Raw genomic sequence first — 25769 nt, 5'->3', positions numbered from 1 at the left:
GGCGCTTGCGCAGATGGGAGCTTGAGCCGAGAGCTCAATCTGCGCATGCGCCAACTATGGGCGCCATTATTTGAAGAACTTGCCACTGATATCTTGAGCACCAGCACACAGCAGCGCAGGCCGCGGCACAGAGCCTTTCCAGGCAGCACCGAGCGGCCGTTCAGAACCTCGCCGAGCCACGCCGGCCGCGGCACAGAGCTGCGCCGGCTACCCCACAGATCTGCGCCGGCCGCGGCACAGAGTCGCACCGACGGCCGCACAGATCTGTGCCGGCTACCCCACAGATCTGTGCCGGCCGCGGCACAGAGCCGCCACACTGGCCGCCGCACAGAGCCGCGCCGGCTACCCCACAGATCTGCGTTGGCCGCTGCACAGTGGCGTGTCGGCCGCTGCACAAAGCCGCGCCGAACTGAGCAGCACAATATTGTCCTGCCTCCAGTGACCCCTCTCCATCATCGCCCCGGTAAGCTATATTCGGATTTTAAGACGCACCCCTCATTTTCCTCCCAAATTTTTGGGAGGAAAAGTGCGTCTTATAATCCAAAAAATACGGTATCTTGTAAAAGATATTTCTTTGTCGCTCCATTGGGAGACCCAGACAATTGGGTGTATAGCTACTGCCTCCGGAGGCCACACAAAGTATTACACTTAAAAGTGTAAACCCCTCCCCTCTGCTATACACCCTCCCGTGCATCACGGGCTCCTCAGTTTTTATGCTTTGTGCGAAGGAGGCACACATCCACGCAAGCTCCACAATTTGGTCAGCAGCAGCTGCTGACTATATCGGATGGAAGAAAAGAGGGCCCATAACAGGGCCCCCAGCATGCTCCCTTCTCACCCCACTGAGTCGGCGGTGCTGTTAAGGTTGAGGTACCCATTGCGGGTACACAGGCAGGAGCCACATGCTGTTTTCCTTCCCCATCCTTTATGGGCTCTGGGTGAAGTGGGATCCTATCCGGTCATCCAGCCACTGGGACCGGCCTCCCTCCGCAGCCCCTGTGGGATTCTGCCGGACAGGAGACGGAGTACCATCAGGGACAGGGCCCTGCATCTACAGGTACTCTGTGTCCCCTTGGGGACGGTGCATAGAGCACCTTGGCCTCAGACGCTGCAGCGCCTGAGGTGATTCGTATGACGCCGGGACTACTGCGCCGACCGTGCCTGCCGGCCGGCCACGGTTTTTAACTTTAGTTCCCGGCTTCTGCGGCCTAGTGCCTTTTCACTCCCGCCCCCGGCCCTGCCAGTCAGGAGGAAGGGCGGGACGGTCGGTCTAACGCCGACAGTGAGAGCTGGAGCACACTTGCTGTCCTCCGTCCCCCTCACTAAGCACTCTACGGCACAGAGGTACTCAGTGTCCCCGTGGGGACGGTGCATGGAGCACCTTGGCAGATTTGGCAGCGACTGCGGGGTTGGTACGGTACTACCGCGCCTGCCGGCCGGCCGCGGTGTTTAACTTTAGCACCCGGCTTTCGCGGCCTAGTGCCTTAAACTCCCGCCCCCGGACCTGCCAGTCAGGGGGAAGGGCGGGACAGTCGGGCTGACGCCGACAGTGAGGGCCGGAGCACACTTCGCTGTCCTCCGCCCCCCTCACTAATCACGCTACGGAGCTGATCCCCGCAAGGTACTCAGTGTCCCCTTGGGGACGGTGCAGGGAGCACCTTGGCCTCAGACTTGGCGACTACCGCGCTGACCGCGCCTGCTGGCCGGCCGCGGTTTTTAACTTTAGCTCCCGGCTTTTGCGGCCTAGCGCCTTAAACTCCCGCCCCGGCCCTGCCAGTCAGGGGGAAGGGCGGGACGGTCAGTCGGAGGCTGACAGTGAGGGCTGGAGCACACTCGGCTGTCCTCCGCCCCCCTCACGTTTCACTCGGGGCACCAGATTCCCGCACTTTCGGGGTTACGCCCACGGCTCCCCCCTCCACTGTATACGCCGACAGCCATGTTTTTAAGCAGCACATACTGCTTCAGGGTCGGTACGCCAGGGGGCTTCTTCTCGGTGCTGGGCCCCCTAGAGTGCTGAACTGTATATATGGATATATAATGTTTGTATGCAGTTTCACAGTTCGACTGTACACTGTGAGCATTGCTCGGGCCATGTGGCACTCGCTCAGCCGGAGCCGGGGGCACTGGTTGAGCTCCGCCGGTGTTCCCTGTCCAGGCAGGGACAGAGTTGCAGCTTTTTGCTGGGAAACTCTCTGAATCATTTTCACTATCCATGGCTCAGGCTATGGACAAATGGTCTGCTAAGAGACTAGGAGTTTACAGTCCAGACCGGCCCCTTACACAGGCCCCGGGCACTGCGGGATCACCCCAGGCCTCTATCGGTCTGCGACGAAGCGTGCTCCTGGGGTGGCCTCTAGTTATTACAGGTGGACTCCAGCACGAACCGCAGTCCCAGTCCGGCTAAGCAGCCTTGCTTAAAATCTGCCCCCGACTTCATCAAGGGTCTCAGCTTGAGGACTCTCTAGAGGATGGGGCGGAGGTCGCAACCCAGGACTCTGTCCGGAAGTGACTCTCAAGGCTTCACAGATGCTGTCCAGAAGCACACCTTCCCGGACAAGCGTTTTACTGAACGCCTAATAACACACGTTGTCCCTTCCCCTCTGACGTTGTTAAGGGTTGGCCTCAGTGTCACAAGGTGCCCTCCAGTCCCTTGACTGGCGGCTAGATCAGTAGTAGCAGTGGCTGACGGTTCCACGCTCAAGAATGCCACGGACAGACAGATAGAACTCCTAATGAGATTCATCTATGTAGCCATAGGCGCGTCCGTTGCCCCAGCCTTTGCAGGGGTGGGCACTCCAGGCTATCTCAGCTGCTCTGTCTGAGAGTAATGCGGTCATACTCTGCTCCGCAATTAGCGTCTTTGACGCCTCAGGCGGTGGTATTTTCATCCTCCGCCGTGCATGCTGTCCTGGATTCGGCCAGCCGCACAGCGGTAGCATCCGCCTCTCTGGTGGCAGTCCGCAAGGACTCGTGCCTACCCAGCCCAAACCAAAGGGACCTCAGCACCCTCAGCTAGGTCCAATTCCTCATCGTCCAACGGGCCACAGAAGAGCCAGAGAACCTCTTCTGCATGGCGGTCCAGGTCAGGGGAGTGGTCCCCACATGTCCAAGACCGATGAAAGAGACATTCTGTCTTACGGTCACAGGATAGAGCTCAGTTCTCGTCCTCCGACTCGTTTCTTCAGAGCATCTCCGTCCCCCGAGGCAGGAGGAGTTGCGATCCTCGTTCCCCTTCAAGAACGTAGTCGCGGCTTTTTACTCCAGCTTGGTCGTGGTACCGGATAGGACGGATCACTCCGCCCCGTTCTGGACTTCACTCTGCTCAACGGACAGAGAACCTGACGGTTCCGGAAGGAATCTCTCCGCTTTGCCATCGCCTTGATGGCCCAAGGAGACTTCCTAGGCATCCCTGATGTCGATTGATGCTATCTCCACGTGCCTATTGCACCAGAGCATCAGCGCTTCCTGCGATTCGCCATAGGGGACGAACACCTTCAGTTTGTGGCACTAACTTTCGGCCTGGCGACAGCCCCACGGGTCTTCACCAAGGTCATGCCAATGGTGGTAGCAGTCCTACACTCTCAGGGACACTCGGTGATCCCTTACTTAGACAATCTGCTGGTCAAGGCCCCCTCTCGGGTGGCATGCCAACACAGCCTGAACATTACTCTGGAGACTCTCCAGAGATTCGGGTGGATCATCAATTTCCCAAAGTCAAAATTGACACCGATATCTGGACTCAGCCTGAGTCCTCCCTCCAGATCAATGTTCTGGAGGTAAGGGCAGTGTATCTAGCCCTAAAGGCGTTCCAGCCATGGCTGGAAGGCAGGCAGATCCGAATTCAGTCGGACAACGCCACGGCGGTGGCATACATCAACCACCAAGGCGGCACACGCAGTCGGCAAGCCTTCCAGGAAGTCCGGCGGATTCTGCTGTGGGTGTAAGCCACAGCCTCCACCATCTCCGCAGTTCACATCCCGGGCATAGAAAACCGGGAAGCAGTCTTTCTCAGTCGCCAGGGCATGGACGCAGGGGAATGGTCTCTTCACCCGGACGTGTTTCAAGAGATTTGTTGCCGCTGGGGGAAGCCGGACGTCGACCTAATGGCGTCCCGGCACAACAACAAGGTCCCGGCATTCATGGCACGTTCTCAAGATCACAGAGCTCTGGCGGCAGACGCATTAGTTCAGGATTGGTCGCAGTTTCAACTGCCTTATGTATTTCCTCCTCTGGCGATGCTGCCCAGAGTGTTACGCAAGATCAGATCCGACTGCCGCCGCGCCATCCTCGTCGCTCCAGACTGGCCGAGGAGGTCGTGGTACCCGGATCTGTGGCATCTCACGGTAGGCCAACCGTGGACACCACCTGACCGGCCAGACTTGCTGTCTCAAGGGCCATTTTTCCATCTGAATTCGGCCCTCAACCTGACTGCGTGGCCATTGAGTCCTGGATCCTAGCGTCTTCAGGGTTATCTCAAGAGGTCATTGCCACTATGAGACAGGCCAGGAAACCAACGTCCGCCAAGATCTACCACAGGGCGTGGAAGATCTTCTTATCCTGGTGCTCTGATCAGGGTTTTACTCTCTGGCCATTCACCTTGCCCACTTTTCTTTCCTTCCTTCAATCCGGAATGGAAAAGGGGTTGTCTCTCGGTTCCCTTAAGGGACAAGTTTCGGCGCTTTCTGTGTTTCTTCAAAAGCGTCTAGCCAGGCTTCCTCAGGTACGCACGTTCCTGCAGGGGGTTTGCCACATAGTCCCTCCTTACAAGCGTCAGCTAGAACCCTGGGATCTGAACAGGGTGATACCGGCTCTTCAGAAACCACTCTTCGAGCCAATGAGGGATATTTCTCTTTCACGCCTTTCGCAGAAGGTGGTCTTCCTAGTGGCAGTCACGTCACTCCACAGAGTGTCTGACATAGCAGCGCTGTCATGCTAAGCCCCCATTCCTGGTGTTTCGCCAGGACAAGGTGGTTCTGCGTCCGGTTCCGGAATTTCTCCCGAAGGTGGTATCCTCTTTTCATCTCAATCAGGATATCTTCTTACCTTCTTTTGTCCTCATCCGGTTCACCAACGTGAAAAGGATTTGCACTTGTTAGATCTGGTGAGAGCACTCACACCCTACATTTCTCCTACGGCGCCCCTGCGCCGCTCGGATGCGCTCTTGGCCCTGTCGCTGGCCAGCGTAAAGGGTCGCAGGCGTCCAAGTCAACCTTGGCTCGGTGGATCAAGGATTCAATTCTTGAAGCCTACCGTTCTGCTGGGCTTCCGGTTCCTTCAGGGCTGAAGGCCCATTCTGCCAGAGCCGTGGGTGCGTCCTGGGCGTTGCTGCACCAGGCTACGGCTCAGCAGGTGTGTCAGGCGGCTACCTGGTCGAGTCTGCACACTTTCACGAAACACTATCAGGTGCATACCTACGCTTCGGCAGATGCCAGCTTAGGTAGGCGAGTCCTTCAGGCGGCGGTTGCCCACCTGTAAGGAAGGAGCCGTTTTACGGCTCTTTTACCGAGGTATTCTTTTACCCACCCAGGGACTGCTTTTGGACGTCCCAATTGTCTGGGTCTCCCAATGGAGCGACAAAGAAGAAGGGAATTTTGTTTACTTACCGTAAATTCCTTTTCTTCTAGCTCCAATTGGGAGACCCAGCACCCGCCCCTGTTCCCTTCGGGCTGTTTTTTTGTGTACACATGTGGTTCATGTTGAATTGTTCTTGGTTATGGTTTTCAGTTCTCCGAACATCCTTCGGATTGAATTTACCTTAGACCAGGGGTGGGGAACCTTTTTTCTGTCGGGGGCCATTTGGAAACTTCTACCAACCTTCGGGGGCCGCACAAAATTATCAATGTTTAAATGACCCTGCTATATTGGGTGAAGCAATTAATTAACTGGGGGCATGGGGCTGGGGGCACAGACACCACACGCGGGGCTGGGGGCACAGACACCACACGCGGGGCTGGGGGCACAGACACCACACGCGGGGCTGGGGGCACAGACACCACACGCGGGGCTGGGGGCACAGACACCACACGCGGGGCTGGGGGCACAGACACCACACGCGGGGCTGGGGGCACAGACACCACACGCGGGGCTGGGGGCACAGACACCACACGAGGGGCTGGGGGCACAGACACCACACGAGGGGCTGGGGGCACAGACACCACTGGAGGGGCTGGGGGCACAGACACCACTGGAGGGGCTGGGGGCACAGACACCACTGGAGGGGCTGGGGGCACAGACACCACTGGAGGGGCTGGGGGCACAGACACCACTGGAGGGGCTGGGGGCACAGACACCACTGGAGGGGCTGGGGGCACAGACACCACTGGAGGGGCTGGGGGCACAGACACCACTGGAGGGGCTGGGGGCACAGACACCACTGGAGGGGCTGGGGGCACAGACACCACTGGAGGGGCTGGGGGCACAGACACCACTGGAGGGGCTGGGGGCACAGACACCACTGGAGGGGCTGGGGGCACAGACACCACTGGAGGGGCTGGGGGCACAGACACCACTGGAGGGGCTGGGGGCACAGACACCACTGGAGGGGCTGGGGGCACAGACACCACTGGAGGGGCTGGGGGCACAGACACCACTGGAGGGGCTGGGGGCACAGACACCACTGGAGGGGCTGGGGGCACAGACACCACTGGAGGGGCTGGGGGCACAGACACCACTGGAGGGGCTGGGGGCACAGACACCACTGGAGGGGCTGGGGGCACAGACACCACTGGAGGGGCTGGGGGCACAGACACCACTGGAGGGGCTGGGGGCACAGACACCACTGGAGGGGCTGGGGGCACAGACACCACTGGAGGGGCTGGGGGCACAGACACCACTGGAGGGGCTGGGGGCACAGACACCACTGGAGGGGCTGGGGGCACAGACACCACTGGAGGGGCTGGGGGCACAGACACCACTGGAGGGGCTGGGGGCACAGACACCACTGGAGGGGCTGGGGGCACAGACACCACTGGAGGGGCTGGGGGCACAGACACCACTGGAGGGGCTGGGGGCACAGACACCACTGGAGGGGCTGGGGGCACAGACACCACTGGAGGGGCTGGGGGCACAGACACCACTGGAGGGGCTGGGGGCACAGACACCACTGGAGGGGCTGGGGGCACAGACACCACTGGAGGGGCTGGGGGCACAGACACCACTGGAGGGGCTGGGGGCACAGACACCACTGGAGGGGCTGGGGGCACAGACACCACTGGAGGGGCTGGGGGCACAGACACCACTGGAGGGGCTGGGGGCACAGACACCACTGGAGGGGCTGGGGGCACAGACACCACTGGAGGGGCTGGGGGCACAGACACCACTGGAGGGGCTGGGGGCACAGACACCACTGGAGGGGCTGGGGGCACAGACACCACTGGAGGGGCTGGGGGCACAGACACCACTGGAGGGGCTGGGGGCACAGACACCACTGGAGGGGCTGGGGGCACAGACACCACTGGAGGGGCTGGGGGCACAGACACCACTGGAGGGGCTGGGGGCACAGACACCACTGGAGGGGCTGGGGGCACAGACACCACTGGAGGGGCTGGGGGCACAGACACCACTGGAGGGGCTGGGGGCACAGACACCACTGGAGGGGCTGGGGGCACAGACACCACTGGAGGGGCTGGGGGCACAGACACCACTGGAGGGGCTGGGGGCACAGACACCACTGGAGGGGCTGGGGGCACAGACACCACTGGAGGGGCTGGGGGCACAGACACCACTGGAGGGGCTGGGGGCACAGACACCACTGGAGGGGCTGGGGGCACAGACACCACTGGAGGGGCTGGGGGCACAGACACCACTGGAGGGGCTGGGGGCACAGACACCACTGGAGGGGCTGGGGGCACAGACACCACTGGAGGGGCTGGGGGCACAGACACCACTGGAGGGGCTGGGGGCACAGACACCACTGGAGGGGCTGGGGGCACAGACACCACTGGAGGGGCTGGGGGCACAGACACCACTGGAGGGGCTGGGGGCACAGACACCACTGGAGGGGCTGGGGGCACAGACACCACTGGAGGGGCTGGGGGCACAGACACCACTGGAGGGGCTGGGGGCACAGACACCACTGGAGGGGCTGGGGGCACAGACACCACTGGAGGGGCTGGGGGCACAGACACCACTGGAGGGGCTGGGGGCACAGACACCACTGGAGGGGCTGGGGGCACAGACACCACTGGAGGGGCTGGGGGCACAGACACCACTGGAGGGGCTGGGGGCACAGACACCACTGGAGGGGCTGGGGGCACAGACACCACTGGAGGGGCTGGGGGCACAGACACCACTGGAGGGGCTGGGGGCACAGACACCACTGGAGGGGCTGGGGGCACAGACACCACTGGAGGGGCTGGGGGCACAGACACCACTGGAGGGGCTGGGGGCACAGACACCACTGGAGGGGCTGGGGGCACAGACACCACTGGAGGGGCTGGGGGCACAGACACCACTGGAGGGGCTGGGGGCACAGACACCACTGGAGGGGCTGGGGGCACAGACACCACTGGAGGGGCTGGGGGCACAGACACCACTGGAGGGGCTGGGGGCACAGACACCACTGGAGGGGCTGGGGGCACAGACACCACTGGAGGGGCTGGGGGCACAGACACCACTGGAGGGGCTGGGGGCACAGACACCACTGGAGGGGCTGGGGGCACAGACACCACTGGAGGGGCTGGGGGCACAGACACCACTGGAGGGGCTGGGGGCACAGACACCACTGGAGGGGCTGGGGGCACAGACACCACTGGAGGGGCTGGGGGCACAGACACCACTGGAGGGGCTGGGGGCACAGACACCACTGGAGGGGCTGGGGGCACAGACACCACTGGAGGGGCTGGGGGCACAGACACCACTGGAGGGGCTGGGGGCACAGACACCACTGGAGGGGCTGGGGGCACAGACACCACTGGAGGGGCTGGGGGCACAGACACCACTGGAGGGGCTGGGGGCACAGACACCACTGGAGGGGCTGGGGGCACAGACACCACTGGAGGGGCTGGGGGCACAGACACCACTGGAGGGGCTGGGGGCACAGACACCACTGGAGGGGCTGGGGGCACAGACACCACTGGAGGGGCTGGGGGCACAGACACCACTGGAGGGGCTGGGGGCACAGACACCACTGGAGGGGCTGGGGGCACAGACACCACTGGAGGGGCTGGGGGCACAGACACCACTGGAGGGGCTGGGGGCACAGACACCACTGGAGGGGCTGGGGGCACAGACACCACTGGAGGGGCTGGGGGCACAGACACCACTGGAGGGGCTGGGGGCACAGACACCACTGGAGGGGCTGGGGGCACAGACACCACTGGAGGGGCTGGGGGCACAGACACCACTGGAGGGGCTGGGGGCACAGACACCACTGGAGGGGCTGGGGGCACAGACACCACTGGAGGGGCTGGGGGCACAGACACCACTGGAGGGGCTGGGGGCACAGACACCACTGGAGGGGCTGGGGGCACAGACACCACTGGAGGGGCTGGGGGCACAGACACCACTGGAGGGGCTGGGGGCACAGACACCACTGGAGGGGCTGGGGGCACAGACACCACTGGAGGGGCTGGGGGCACAGACACCACTGGAGGGGCTGGGGGCACAGACACCACTGGAGGGGCTGGGGGCACAGACACCACTGGAGGGGCTGGGGGCACAGACACCACTGGAGGGGCTGGGGGCACAGACACCACTGGAGGGGCTGGGGGCACAGACACCACTGGAGGGGCTGGGGGCACAGACACCACTGGAGGGGCTGGGGGCACAGACACCACTGGAGGGGCTGGGGGCACAGACACCACTGGAGGGGCTGGGGGCACAGACACCACTGGAGGGGCTGGGGGCACAGACACCACTGGAGGGGCTGGGGGCACAGACACCACTGGAGGGGCTGGGGGCACAGACACCACTGGAGGGGCTGGGGGCACAGACACCACTGGAGGGGCTGGGGGCACAGACACCACTGGAGGGGCTGGGGGCACAGACACCACTGGAGGGGCTGGGGGCACAGACACCACTGGAGGGGCTGGGGGCACAGACACCACTGGAGGGGCTGGGGGCACAGACACCACTGGAGGGGCTGGGGGCACAGACACCACTGGAGGGGCTGGGGGCACAGACACCACTGGAGGGGCTGGGGGCACAGACACCACTGGAGGGGCTGGGGGCACAGACACCACTGGAGGGGCTGGGGGCACAGACACCACTGGAGGGGCTGGGGGCACAGACACCACTGGAGGGGCTGGGGGCACAGACACCACTGGAGGGGCTGGGGGCACAGACACCACTGGAGGGGCTGGGGGCACAGACACCACTGGAGGGGCTGGGGGCACAGACACCACTGGAGGGGCTGGGGGCACAGACACCACTGGAGGGGCTGGGGGCACAGACACCACTGGAGGGGCTGGGGGCACAGACACCACTGGAGGGGCTGGGGGCACAGACACCACTGGAGGGGCTGGGGGCACAGACACCACTGGAGGGGCTGGGGGCACAGACACCACTGGAGGGGCTGGGGGCACAGACACCACTGGAGGGGCTGGGGGCACAGACACCACTGGAGGGGCTGGGGGCACAGACACCACTGGAGGGGCTGGGGGCACAGACACCACTGGAGGGGCTGGGGGCACAGACACCACTGGAGGGGCTGGGGGCACAGACACCACTGGAGGGGCTGGGGGCACAGACACCACTGGAGGGGCTGGGGGCACAGACACCACTGGAGGGGCTGGGGGCACAGACACCACTGGAGGGGCTGGGGGCACAGACACCACTGGAGGGGCTGGGGGCACAGACACCACTGGAGGGGCTGGGGGCACAGACACCACTGGAGGGGCTGGGGGCACAGACACCACTGGAGGGGCTGGGGGCACAGACACCACTGGAGGGGCTGGGGGCACAGACACCACTGGAGGGGCTGGGGGCACAGACACCACTGGAGGGGCTGGGGGCACAGACACCACTGGAGGGGCTGGGGGCACAGACACCACTGGAGGGGCTGGGGGCACAGACACCACTGGAGGGGCTGGGGGCACAGACACCACTGGAGGGGCTGGGGGCACAGACACCACTGGAGGGGCTGGGGGCACAGACACCACTGGAGGGGCTGGGGGCACAGACACCACTGGAGGGGCTGGGGGCACAGACACCACTGGAGGGGCTGGGGGCACAGACACCACTGGAGGGGCTGGGGGCACAGACACCACTGGAGGGGCTGGGGGCACAGACACCACTGGAGGGGCTGGGGGCACAGACACCACTGGAGGGGCTGGGGGCACAGACACCACTGGAGGGGCTGGGGGCACAGACACCACTGGAGGGGCTGGGGGCACAGACACCACTGGAGGGGCTGGGGGCACAGACACCACTGGAGGGGCTGGGGGCACAGACACCACTGGAGGGGCTGGGGGCACAGACACCACTGGAGGGGCTGGGGGCACAGACACCACTGGAGGGGGAGGCACAGACACCACTGTGGGGGAGGCACAGACACCACTGTGGGGGAGGCACAGACACCACTGTGGGGGAGGCACAGACACCACTGTGGGGGAGGCACAGACACCACTGTGGGGGAGGCACAGACACCACTGTGGGGGAGGCACAGACACCACTGTGGGGGAGGCACAGACATCACTGTGGGGGAGGCACAGACATCACTGTGGGGGAGGCACAGACATCACTGTGGGGGAGGCACTCACGACTGGGGGGGCGCACACAGGACCTGGGGGGGGCGCACACAGGACTGGGGGGGGCGCACACAGGACTGGGGGGGGCGCACACAGGACTGGGGGGGGCGCACACAGGACTGGGGGGGGCGCACACAGGACTGGGGGGGGCGCACACAGGACTGGGGGGGGCGCACACAGGACTGGGGGGGGCGCACACAGGACTGGGGGGGGCGCACACAGGATTGGGGGGGTGCACACAGGATTGGGGGGTGCACACAGGACTGGGGGGTGCACACAGGACTGGGTGATGGGCTGCACATAGGATTGTGTGGGGGTGCACACAGGACTGGGGGAGGGGTGCACACAGGATTGGGGGGGGTGCAAACAGGACTACTGGGTGATGGGCTGCACACAGGACATTGGGGGGCTGCACACAGGACTGGGGGAGGGGTGCACACAGGACATTGGGGGCCACACTGCGCTGAGAGTTTCATGCAACTCTGGGGGAGAGGGTTTACAGAACTGGTGTGGGGAGGCACAAAGCATTGGGCAGGGCACATAGCAGCAGAGGGTCGGCGCTGGACTCACAGCAGCATTGCATTCACATCACCGGAGTGCAGGAGCCGGACACACTGCATCAGAAGGAGAAGGCAGGCACTGATCTCCGGAGGGCAGGGGGCGTGCACACAAGGCAGGAAGCTGAGGCTGCTGTAGACCCGCCCACAATTGGCACTGGCCGACGGGAGAACACATTGCAGCACAAACAGCAATGTGTGGATTTAAAGGGCCGGCGGCAGCAAACTGCGGTGACAGCACGAGCACTGCCTCCCCCGGGAATCTGCCCGGGGGCCACATAAAAGGTCATGGCGGGCCGCATGCGGCCCGCGGGCCGGAGGTTCCCCACCCCTGCCTTAGACCAATTTATAAGTTTCCTCCTTCCTGCTTTTGCACCAAAACTGAGGAGCCCGTGATGCACGGGAGGGTGTATAGCAGAGGGGAGGGGCCTTACACTTTTAAGTGTAATACTTTGTGTGGCCTCCGGAGGCAGTAGCTATACACCCAATTGTCTGGGTCTCCCAATTGGAGCTAGAAGAAAAGGAATTTACGGTAAGTAAACAAAATTCCCTTCTTCCAGCTCTCACACAGCGAGCCAGCTAGTCGTAGTTGTGATGGTGTCACTCAGAGGAGAAGATTGGCACTTAACACTGGAGAGAGTGGTGGTAGGTGAGTATATTAATACTCACGTTACATACACATGAATTAACCATTTAATGGAGGGCTTCTTTAAGATTTGATAGGCGATATACAGAAGGTAGCTATATACTGTATACACACCCACACACTTTCTGGATATTAATCTTTCCTTTAATCGAATGTGTGCTTTAAGGGTCTCCACCCAAGAATTGTCACTGAAGGATTTGAAGCGGCCAAAGAAAAAGCACTTAAAGTCTTAGATGAGGTGAAGGTATCTAAAGAAATGGACAGAGAAACTCTTATTAATGTGGCCAGGACTTCGCTTCGCACCAAAGTACACGCTGGGTTGGCGGATGTTTTAACAGAGGTAACTATATTCTGCCTTTTCTGGTTCTTTACCCCCTGCAGTCTCTTCTTGTGTATGAGTGAATGTCTGGTAAGAACTTGCCTGACCGGATTCTGCTTTTTCAGGCTGTTGTGGACTCTGTTTTGGCCATAAGACAACCCAATGAACCTATTGACTTGTTCATGGTGGAAATTATGGAAATGAAGCATAAGACAGAAAGTGACACCACGTAAGTAGTAGCAATATTATATACTATGAAATCTGTACCTAATTATATGGTAGGTCTCCTCCAGTGTAGTTTATACGTTTGTTCTGTGGGGTGGCGACAGGTTTGTCATCAACTCAAATGCTCCAGTTTTGTTTTCTTTTGTTCAATTAATAAATGTGGAGGGCCTTAAGCAAAATAATATATCTATGGCATAGACGGATTAAAAATAACAAAGGAAGGAATACTAACCTAGGGAAGGCTGCTCCAGAAGTTGCACATCCTAGAATTGGCTGCAGCGGTCTGGTGACTTTAGCACTTAATTTGACGTTTCTCTGATAACATGCTCTTTTAGTCACAAGACCGCTGCAGGCAGTTAGACTGCAGCGGTGCTGTGACTTCAGAATGGGGCATTGACAGCTTTCCGGCCAGAGAAAACCTCTGCGTTGGCCTGTGCCGGACACGTTGGGGGATTCTGGAAGGTTAGTATGCCTCAGTTTTTTAAAGGAAACCTGTTAATTTGGAAAAACAAAATTTAACTTTACCTGTCGATCAAAGTGTTTGGGTCTGCTCACAGCGTAGGGAGTGAAGCCATGCTCTGCACTTTCCCTATTACTGACAGTCATCATATTCTAGGAGGAAATTAAGTTTTCTTTGTCGCTCTATTGGGAGACCCAGACAATTGGGTGTATAGCTACTGCCTCCGGAGGCCACACAAAGTATTACACTTAAAAGTGTAAGGCCCCTCCCCTACTGCCTATACACCCCCCGTGGGATCACGGGCTCCTCAGTTTTCATGCTTTGTGCGAAGGAGGCTAACATCCACGCATAGCTCCACTGTTTAGTCAGCAGCAGCTGCTGACTTTGTCGGATGGAAGAAAAGAGGGCCCATACTAGGGCCCCCAGCATGCTCCCTTCTCACCCCACTTTTGTTGGCGGTGTTTGTTAAGGTTGAGGTTCCCATTGCGGGTACGGAGGCTTGAGCCCACATGCTGCTTTCCTTCACCATCCCCTTAGGGCTCTGGGTGAAGTGGGATCCCATCGGTCTCCAGGCACAGGAGACCGTGCTCCGTCCACAGCCCCTGGGAATCTGCTGGACATGGAGCTGAGTATCGTCAGGGACAGGACCCTGCTACATTAAGGTACTCTGTGTCCCCGTACAAATCGCGCACACACACTGCAGCATTGCTGGGTGTGTTAGTGCGCCGGGGACAGCAGCGCGGCGCGCTGGTGCTATTACTCACTGCAGCTTTGCTGAGTGAGTTTATGTATTAGGGACTGCCGCGCCGGCCGCTGCTGGCGGTTTTTTACACTGCGGCGCGGCTGGGACTTGTGGTGCGCCGGGGACTTCCGCGCTGGCCGTGCTTATACGACGGCCGCGCTAATAAATCGACTCCCCGGCTTTTGCGGCCTAGTTCCGTTTCGTTCCCGCCCCCAGGCCTGCCAGTCAGGGGAAGGGCGGGACGCTGTTCAAAACGTCTGCTTAGCATACTCCAACCCCCCTCACTGGGCACAGTGGGACGCCAGTTTCCCGCACTTTGTCTGGGGCACGCCCACGGCCCGCCCCTCTTCACAGGACGCCGGCAGCCATTCCTGTTTGCAGTCTGAGTGGAGAAGGGAGACAAGCTCTGGGAGACCCAGACACGGGATTCTGGCGACCACACACCCGCTTGGAGCGGGCGGTAAGCGGCACCTCGGGTGCTGACCCCACTAGTGCCGAAGTGTTCATTTGTACTTTATGCTTGTATGCTATACATTGCCTTGTACGGTCGCTATTCTTGGCTATATACCCTCCTAGATTGCTAGACAACAGCATGTCGTCCGCAAAAAGCAAGGGGGCCAAGACACAGGCTTTCTATGCTACTTGTACCGCATGTGAGGCTGTTCTACCGGCAGGTGCCACTGACCCCCATTGTGTGCAATGTTCGGCCCCTGTAGCACTTGCTCAGCCGGGGTCTCTGCTAGAGGTGGCCCAAGGAGAACCACCTGTGAACACTGTCCAGGTGACAGGGACGGAGTTTGCAGCTTTTGCTGATAAATTGTCTGTGACTATGACTAAAATCCTTGAGACTTTGCAGTCCAGACCGGTAACTCAGACCATGGGCACTGTTGATTCAATGCTCCCTGGCCCCCCTCATCTGGAACAAATCCGTGCTCCGGGGGGGTCCCATGCATCCCGGGGTGATGGCTCTGACACGGACGACAGTCCCAGACAGCCTAAGCGAGCTCGCTATGAGCGACCCTCGACTTCATCACACTGGTCAGGGTCCCAGCAGGAGGACTCTCTGTATGATGAGGCAGAGGTAGCTGATCAGGATTCTGATCCTGAGACCGCTCTCAATCTGGATACACCTGATGGGGACGCAATAGTGAATGATCTCATAGCGTCCATTAATAAAATGTTGGATATTTCTTCTCCAGCTCCTCCAGTGGAGGAGTCAGCTTCACAGCAGGAGAAATTCCATTTCAGGTATCCCAAGCGTAAATTGAGTACTTTTCTGGACCACTCTGACTTTAGAGAGTCAGTCCAGAAACACCACGCTTATCCAGATAAGCGTTTCTCCAAACGTCTTAAGGATACACGTTATCCCTTTCCCCCGGACGTGGTCAAGAGCTGGACCCAGTGTCCAAAGGTGGATCCCCCAATCTCCAGGCTTGCGGCTAGATCCATAGTTGCAGTGGAAGATGGGGCTTCACTTAAAGATGCCACTGACAGACAGATGGAGCTCTGGTTGAAATCCATCTATGAGGCTATCGGCGCGTCGTTTGCTCCAGCATTCGCAGCTGTATGGGCACTCCAAGCTATTTCAGCTGGTCTGGCGCAGATTGACACTGTCACACGTACATCTGTTCCGCAAGTAGCGTCCTTAACTTCTCAAATGTCTGCATTTGCGTCTTACGCTATTAATGCGGTCCTGGACTCTACGAGCCGTACGGCAGTGGCGTCCGCCAACTCCGTAGTTTTACGCAGGGCCTTGTGGTTAAGGGAATGGAAGGCAGATTCTGCTTCCAAGAAGTGCTTAACCAGTTTACCATTTTCTGGTGACAGACTGTTTGGTGAGAGATTGGATGAAATCATTAAACAGTCCAAGGGTAAGGATTCATCCTTACCTCAGCCCAGACCAAATAAACCCCAACAGAGGAGGGGACAGTCGAGGTTTCGGTCCTTTCGAGGCTCGGGCAGGTCCCAATTCTCCTCGTCCAAAAGGATCAGAGGAGCTCAGATTCTTGGCGGGCTCAGTCACGCCCAAAGAAAGCAGCCGGAGGAACCGCTACCAAGGCGGCTTCTTCATGACTCTCGGCCTCCTCTCTCCGCATCCTCGGTCGGTGGCAGGCTCTCCCGCTTTGGCGACATTTGGCTGCCACATGTCCAAGACCGTTGGGTGAGAGACATTCTGTCTCACGGGTACAGGATAGAGTTCAGTTCTCGTCCTCCAACTCGATTCTTCAGAACCTCTCCGCCTCCCGGCCGAGCCGAGGCTCTTCTGCAAGCGGTGTGCTCTTTAAAGGCAGAAGGAGTGGTGATCCCTGTTCCTCTTCAGGAGCAAGGTCACGGTTTTTACTCCAATTTGTTTGTGGTGCCAAAAAAGGACGGGTCTTTCCGTCCTGTTCTGGACCTAAAACTGCTCAACAAGCATGTGAAAACCAGGCGGTTCCGGATGGAATCCCTCCGCTCCGTCATCGCCTCAATGTCTCAAGGAGATTTCCTAGCATCAATAGACATCAAAGATGCTTATCTCCACGTGCCGATTGCTCCAGAGCACCAGCGTTTTCTACGCTTCGTTATAGGAGACGAACACCTTCAGTTCGTAGCCCTGCCTTTCGGTCTGGCGACAGCCCCAAGGGTCTTCACCAAGGTCATGGCAGCAGTAGTAGCAGTCCTGCACTCTCAGGGTCACTCTGTGATCCCTTACTTGGACGATCTACTTGTCAAGGCACCCTCTCAAGAGGCATGTCAACACAGCCTGAACGTTGCGCTGGAGACTCTCCAGAGTTTCGGGTGGATCATCAACTTTTCAAAGTCAAATCTGACCCCAACCCAATCGATAACATACCTTGGCATGGAGTTTCATACTCTCTCAGCGATAGTGATGCTTCCGCTGGACAAACAGCGTTCACTACAGACGGGGGTGCAATCTCTCCTTCAGGGCCAGTCGCACCCCTTGAGACGCCTCATGCACTTCTTGGGGAAGATGGTAGCAGCAATGGAGGCAGTCCCTTTCGCGCAGTTTCATCTGCGTCCACTACAATGGGACATTCTCCGCCAATGGGACGGGAAGTCGACGTCCCTGGACAGGAACGTCTCCCTTTCTCAGGCAGCCAGGGATTCTCTTCAGTGGTGGCTTCTTCCCACCTCATTGTCGATAGGAAAGTCTTTCCTACCCCCATCCTGGGCGGTGGTCACAACGGACGCGAGTCTATCAGGGTGGGGAGCAGTTTTTCTCCACCACAGGGCTCAAGGTACGTGGACTCAGCAAGAGTCCACCCTTCAGATCAATGTTCTGGAAATCAGAGCAGTGTATCTTGCCCTACAAGCCTTCCAGCAGTGGCTAGAAGGCAAGCAGATCCGAATTCAGTCGGACAACTCCACAGCGGTGGCATACATCAACCACCAAGGAGGGACACGCAGTCGGCAAGCCTTCCAGGAAGTCCGCCGGATTCTGACGTGGGTGGAAGACACGGCATCCACCATATCCGCAGTTCACATCCCGGGCGTAGAAAACTGGGAAGCAGACTTCCTCAGTCGCCAGGGTATGGATGCAGGGGAATGGTCTCTTCACCCGGACGTGTTTCAGGAAATTTGTCGCCGCTGGGGGAGGCCGGACGTCGACCTAATGGCGTCCCGGCACAACAACAAGGTCCCGGCCTTCATGGCACGGTCTCACGATCTCAGAGCTCTGGCGGCGGACGCCTTAGTTCAAGATTGGTCGCAGTTCCGGCTGCCTTATGTGTTCCCACCTCTGGCGATGTTGCCCAGAGTGCTACGCAAGATCAGGTCCGACTGCCGCCGCGCCATCCTCGTCGCTCCAGACTGGCCAAGGAGGTCGTGGTACCCGGATCTGTGGCATCTCACGGTCGGCCAACCGTGGGCAATACCAGACCGGCCAGACTTGCTGTCTCAAGGGCCGTTTTTCCATCAGAATTCTGCGGCCCTGAGCCTGACTGTGTGGCCATTGAGTCCTGGATCCTAGCGTCTTCAGGATTATCTCAAGAGGTCATTGCCACCATGAAACAGGCTAGGAAACTAACCTCTGCCAAGATCTACCACAGGACGTGGAAGATATTCTTAGCTTGGTGCTCTGCTCAGGAAGTTTCTCCCTGGCCATTTGCTTTGCCTATTTTTCTTTCCTTCCTGCAATCCGGGTTGGAAAAAGGTCTGTCGCTCGGCTCCCTTAAGGGACAAGTCTCTGCGCTATCTGTATTTTTTCAGAAGCGCCTAGCACGACTTCCTCAGGTACGCACGTTCCTGCAAGGGGTTTGTCATATCGTCCCTCCTTACAAGCGGCCGTTAGAGCCCTGGGATCTGAACAGGGTTCTAATTGCTCTCCAGAAGCCGCCTTTCGAGCCTTTGAGGGATGTTTCCCTGTCTCGCCTTTCACAGAAAGTGGCCTTTCTAGTAGCGGTCACGTCTCTTCGGAGAGTGTCCGAGCTAGCAGCGCTGTCATGCAAATCTCCCTTCCTGGTGTTTCACCAGGACAAGGTGGTTCTGCGCCCGATTCCGGAGTTTCTTCCTAAGGTGGTATCCCCCTTTCATCTCAATCAGGATATCTCCTTACCTTCTTTGTGTCCTCGTCCAGTTCATCAATGTGAAAAGGATTTGCATTTGTTGGATCTGGTGAGAGCACTCAGAATCTACATTTCCCGCACGGCACCTCTGCGCCGTGCGGATGCACTCTTTGTCCTTGTCGCCGGCCAGCGTAAAGGGTCGCAAGCTTCCAAATCCACCCTGGCTCGGTGGATCAAGGAACCAATTCTTGAAGCCTACCGTTCTGCGGGGCTTCCGGTCCCCTCAGGGCTGAAGGCCCATTCTACCAGAGCCGTGGGTGCCTCCTGGGCATTACGGCACCAGGCTACGGCTCAGCAAGTGTGCCAGGCGGCTACCTGGTCGAGTCTGCACACTTTTTCCAAACATTATCAGGTGCATACCTATGCTTCGGCGGACGCCAGCCTAGGTAGACAAGTCCTTCAGGCGGCGATTGCCCACCTGTAAAAAAGGGCCGTGTTTATGGCCCTATCACGAGGTATTATTTTACCCACCCAGGGATTGCTTTTGGACATCCCAATTGTCTGGGTCTCCCAATAGAGCGACAAAGAAGAAGGGAATTTTGTTTACTTACCGTAAATTCCTTTTCTTCTAGCTCTAATTGGGAGACCCAGCACCCGCCCCTTTTTTTTTTGTATACACATGTTGTTCATGTTGAATGGTTTCAGTTCTCCGATATTCCTTCGGATTGAATTTGCTTAAACCAGTTTATTGGCTTTCCTCCTTCTTGCTTTTGCACTAAAACTGAGGAGCCCGTGATCCCACGGGGGGTGTATAGGCAGTAGGGGAGGGGCCTTACACTTTTAAGTGTAATACTTTGTGTGGCCTCCGGAGGCAGTAGCTATACACCCAATTGTCTGGGTCTCCCAATTAGAGCTAGAAGAAAAGGAATTTACGGTAAGTAAACAAAATTCCCTTCTTCTTTGTCGCTCCATTGGGAGACCCAGACAATTGGGTGTATAGCTTCTGCCTCCGGAGGCCACACAAAGTATTACACTTTAAAAAGTGTAACCCCTCCCCTCTGCCTATACACACTCCCGTGCATCACGGGCCCATCAGTTTTATGCTTTGTGTTGAAGGAGGCACACATTCACGCAAGCTCCACATTTTAGTCAGCAGCAGCTGCTGATTGTATCGGATGGAAGAAAAGAGGGCTCCTCACGGGGCCCCCGGCATGCTCCCTTCTCACCCCACTAAGTCGGCGGTGCTGTCAAGGTTGAGGTACCCATTGCGGGTACAAAGGCTGGAGCCACATGCCGTTTTCCTTCCCCATCCCCTAGAGGCTCTGGGAGAAGTGGGATCCTAACCGGTCACCTTTCACTGGGACCGGGCTCCCTTCCCAGCCCCTGGGGGAATCTGACGGACAGGAGACTGGGTATCATCAGGGACAGGCCCTGCATCTAAAAGGTACTCTGTGTCCCCTTGGGGACGGTGCATGGAGCGCCTGTGTTACAACGCTGCAGCGGCTGCTGTTTTTCTGTGACAACCGGGACTACCGCGCCGACCGCGCCTGATCGCCGGCCGCGTTATTAAATTTAGTCCCCGGCTTCTGCGGCCTAGTACCATAACTCCCGCCCCCGGGCCTGCCAGTCAGGGGTAAGGGCGGGACGGTCGACTGGACGTCGGCAGTGAGGGCTGGAGCATACTTAGGTGTTCTCCTCCCCCCTCACTGAGCACTGTGGGGCACCAGATTCCCGCACTTTATTAGTCACGCCCACGGCTCCCTCCTCCCCTGAGAGCTCTGGCAGCCATATTTACAATCACTTCTGTCGGTAGAGGATTTCAGAACGAGCTCTACAGCTCTGGGAGGCCCAGGCAGGGAATCTGGTGGACACACAACCGCTTTGGGCGGTCGGTAAGCCACACCGGTTACCCGGTGCTGGCCCCCCTTGGGTGCCGAAGTGTGTGTATGTATGTATATATATATATATGTATATATATATATATATATATATATTTGTATACATTTTCTCTGTTTGGCCGCATTGTTTTGCTTTTGGCTATATACCCTCAGTGATCACTCTCAGAGGAGACTACAGCATGTCGTCCGCAAAGAGCAAGGGTGCCAAGGCACAGGCTTATTTTGCAACCTGTACCTCTTGTGCGGCTATGTTACCTGCAGGTTCCACCTACCCTCACTGTGTGCAATGCTCGGCCCCTGTGGCACTCACTCAGCCGGAGCCTCGGGCACTGGTGGGACCCTCGGCTCAGGTAGAACCGCCGGCTTCCACTGTCCAGGTGGCAGGGACAGAGTTTGCAGTTTTGGCTGAGAAACTCTCTGAGTCGCTTTCACAGTCCATGGCTCAGTCTATGGACAAATGGTCTGCTAAGATACTAGAAGCCTTGCAGTCCAGATCGGTAACACAGGCCCAGGGCACTGTGAGTTCATCGCCCCCAGGCCCCTCTCGGTCGGTGCAGCGAAATGCTCCTGGGGTGACACCCAGGTCCCACGGTGAGGACTCCGACACGGACCGCAGTCCCAGACCGGCTAAGCGGGCTCGCTGGGAACCTTCCCCGACTTCATCACGCTGTTCGGGGTCTCAGCATGAGGACTCTCTGGAGGATGAAGTGGAGGTCGCAGCTCAGGGCTCTGATCCTGACGTTGCTCTCAATCTTGATACACCTGAAGGGGACGCCATAGTAAATGACCTTATAGCGTCCATCAACCAGGTGCTAGATCTTTCTCCCCCAACTCCACCTATAGAGGAGTCGGCTTCGCAGCAGGAGAAGCACCAGTTTAGGTTTCCCAAACGTACACGGAGTGCGTTTTTCGATCACTCTAACTTCAGAGATGCTGTCCAGAAGCACAGAGCATTTCCGGACAAGCGCTTTACTAAGCGCCTTAATGACACACGTTACCCCTTCCCCCCTGACGTAGTTAAGGGTTGGGCTCAGTGTCCCAAGGTGGATCCTCCAGTCTCTAGACTGGCGGCTAGATCCGTAGTATCAGTGGCAGATGGCTCATCGCTCAAGGATGCCACTGACAGGCAAATAGAGCTCCTGATGAAATCCATCTATGAAGCCATAGGCGCGTCTTTTGCTCCGGCCTTTGCAGCTGTGTGGCCACTCCAAGCTATCTCAGCTTGTCTGTCTGAGATTAATGCGGTCACGCGTACCTCTGCTCCGCAGGTTGTGTCTTTGACTTCTCAGGCGTCGGCCTTTTCGTCCTACGCCATGAACGCCGTCCTGGACTCTGCGAGCCGTACAGCGGTAGCGTCCGCCAATTCGGTGGCAGTCCGCAGGGCCATGTGGCTACGCGAATGGAAGGCAGACTCTGCTTCCAAGAAGTTCTTAACTGGTTTGCCATTTTCTGGCGACCGTTTGTTTGGCGAGCAATTGGACGAAATTATTAAACAATCCAAGGGAAAGGACTCGTCCTTACCCCAGTCCAAACCAAACAGACCTCAGCAACGAAAAATACAACCGAGGTTTCGGTCCTTTCGGCCCTCAGCCAGGTCCCATTCCTCCACGTCCAACAGGTCACAGAAGGGCCAGAGGAACTCTTCTGCATGGCGGTCTAAGTCACGTCCTACAAAGACCGCCGGAGGAACCGCCTCCAAGGCGGCCTCCTCATGACTTTCGGCCTCCCCTAGCTGCATCCTCGGTCGGTGGCAGGCTCTCCCGCTTTTGCGACGCCTGATGGCCACATGTCCAAGACCGATGGGTGAGAGACATTCTGTCTCACGGTTACAGGATAGAGCTCAGTTCTCGTCCTCCGACTCGTTTCTTCAGAACATCTCCGCCCCCCGAGCGAGCCGATGCACTTTTTCAGGCGGTGAACACTCTGAAGGCAGAAGGAGTTGTGATCCCCGTTCCCCTTCAAGAACGCGGTCGCGGTTTTTACTCCAACTTGTTCGTGGTGCCAAAAAAGGACGGATCATTCCGTCCCGTTCTGGACCTCAAACTGCTCAACAGACACGTGAGAACCAGACGGTTCCGGATGGAATCTCTCCGCTCTGTCATCGCCTCGATGTCCCAAGGAGACTTCCTAGCATCAATCGACATCAGGGATGCTTATCTCCATGTGCAGATTGCACCAGAGCATCAACGCTTCCTGCGTTTCGCCATCGGGGACGAACACCTTCAGTTCGTGGCACTGCCTTTCGGCCTGGCGACAGCCCCACGGGTCTTCACCAAGGTCATGGCAGCAGTGGTGGCGGTCCTACACTCTCAGGGCCACTCGGTGATCCCTTACTTAGACGATCTTCTAGTCAAGGCACCCTCCCGGGTGGCATGTCAACACAGCCTGACCATTGCTCTGGAGACTCTCCAGAGGTTCGGGTGGATCATCAATTTCCCAAAGTCAAAATTGACACCGACCCAATCACTGACTTACCTCGGGATGGAGTTTCATACCCTCTCAGCGATAGTGAAGCTTCCGCTGGACAAACAGCGTTCGCTGCAGACAGGGGTGCACTCTCTCCTTCGGGCCCAGTCACACCCCTTGAGGCGCCTCATGCACTTTCTAGGGAAGATAGTGGCAGCAATGGAGGCAGTTCCCTTTGCGCAGTTTCATCTGCGTCCACTTCAATGGGACATTCTCCGCAAATGGGACAGGAGGTCGACGTCCCTAGACAGGAACGTCTCTCTTTCACTGGCAGCCAAAACCTCTCTTCAGTGGTGGCTTCTTCCCACTTCTTTGTCGAAGGGAAAATCCTTTCTGCCCCCATCCTGGGCTGTGGTCACGACGGACGCGAGTCTGTCAGGGTGGGGAGCGGTCTTCCTCCACCACAGGGCTCAGGGAACCTGGACTCCGACAGAGTCCTCCCTTCAGATCAATGTTCTGGAGATAAGGGCAGTGTATCTAGCCCTAAAGGCGTTCCATCGGTGGCTGGAGGGCAGGCAGATCCGAATACAGTCGGACAACGCCACGGCGGTCGCGTACATCAACCACCAGGGCGGCACACGCAGTCGTCAAGCCTTCCAAGAAGTTCGGCGGATTCTGCTGTGGGCGGAAGCCACAGCCTCCACCATCTCCGCAGTTCACATCCCGGGCGTAGAAAACTGGGAAGCAGACTCTCAGTCGCCAGGGTATGGACGCAGGGGAATGGTCTCTTCACCCGGACGTGTTTCAAGAGATCTGTTGCTGCTGGGGAACGCCGGACATCGACCTCATGGCGTCTCGGCACAACAACAAAGTCCCGGCATTCATGGCACGGTCTCAAGATCACAGAGCTCTGGCGGCGGACGCATTAGTTCAGGATTGGTCGCAGTTTCGACTGCCTTATGTATTTCCTCCTCTGGCACTGCTGCCCAGAGTGTTACGCAAGATCAGGTCCGACTGCCGCCGCGCCATCCTCGTCGCTCCAGACTGGCCGAGGAGGTCGTGGTACCCGGATCTGTGGCACCTCACGGTGGGTCAACCGTGGGCACTCCCAGACCGACCAGACTTGCTGTCTCAAGGGCCATTTTTCCATCTGAATTCTGCGGCCCTCAACCTGACTGTGTGGCCATTGAGTCCTGGCTCCTAGCGTCCTCAGGGTTATCTCAAGATGTCATTGCCACCATGAGACAGGCCAGGAAACCAACGTCCGCCAAGATCTATCACAGGGCTTGGAGGATCTTCTTATCCTGGTGCGCTGATCAGGGTTTTACCCCCTGGCCGTTTGCCTTACCCACTTTTCTTTCTTTCCTTCAATCCGGAATGGACAAGGGTTTGTCTCTCGGCTCTCTCAAGGGACAAGTATCGGCGCTTTCCGTGTTTTTTCAAAAGCGTCTAGCCAGGCTTCCGCAGGTCCGCACGTTCCTGCAGGGAGTTTGCCACATAGTCCCACCTTACAAGCGTCCGCTGGAACCCTGGGACCTTAACAGGGTGCTAACGGCTCTTCAGAAACCATCTTTCGAGCCGATGCGGGATGTCTCTATCACGCCTTTCGCAGAAGGTGGCCTTCCTAGTGGCAGTCACATCACTTCGGAGAGTGTCTGAGCTTACAGCGCTGTCATGCAAAGCCCCCTTCCTGGTGTTTCACCAGGATAAGGTGGTTCTGCGTCCGGTCCCGGAATTTCTCCCTAAGGTGGTATCCCCTTTTCATCTCAATCAGGATATCTCCTTACCTTCTTTTTGCCCTCATCCAGTTCACCAATGTGAAAAGGATTTGCACTTGTTAGATCTGGTGAGAGCACTTCGGCTCTACATTTCTCGCACGGCGCCCCTGCGCCGTTCTGATGCGGTCTTTGTCCTTGTCGCTGGCCAGCGTAAGGGGTCGCAGGCTTCCAAGTCAACCTTGGCTCGGTGGATCAAGGAACCGATTCTTGAAGCCTACCGTTCTTCTGGGCTTCCGATTCCTTCAGGGCTGAAAGCCTATTCTACCAGAGCCGTAGGTGCATCCTGGGCATTGCGGCACCAGGCTATGGCTCAGCAGGTGTGTCAGGCGGCTAACTGGTCGAGTCTGCACACTTTCACGAAACACTATCAGGTGCATGCCTATGCTTCGGCAGATGCCAGCCTAGGTAGGCGAGTCCTTCAGGCGGCAGTTGCCCACCTGTAAGAGGGGGCCGTTTTCGGCTCTTTTTATCGAGGTATTCTTTTACCCACCCAGGGACTGCTTTTGGACGTCTCAATTGTCTGGGTCTCCCAATGGAGCGACAAAG

The 25769-nt window shown here is 58.4% G+C and overlaps 1 protein-coding gene across 1 annotated transcript in view; it reads left to right on the top strand.

Annotated features, from left to right (window-relative positions):
* Positions 1-25769, top strand: part of CCT6A (chaperonin containing TCP1 subunit 6A) — a 134243-nt gene that overhangs the window by 38371 nt on the left and 70103 nt on the right. The window lies entirely within an intron of this gene.

The sequence above is a fragment of the Anomaloglossus baeobatrachus genome, chromosome 2 (genome assembly GCF_048569485.1).
Source record: "Anomaloglossus baeobatrachus isolate aAnoBae1 chromosome 2, aAnoBae1.hap1, whole genome shotgun sequence".
In the NCBI taxonomy this organism is placed as follows: Eukaryota; Metazoa; Chordata; class Amphibia; order Anura; family Aromobatidae; genus Anomaloglossus; species Anomaloglossus baeobatrachus.
Note: the sequence above shows the minus strand (reverse complement) of the source record. Positions and strands in the feature narration are given on the sequence as shown.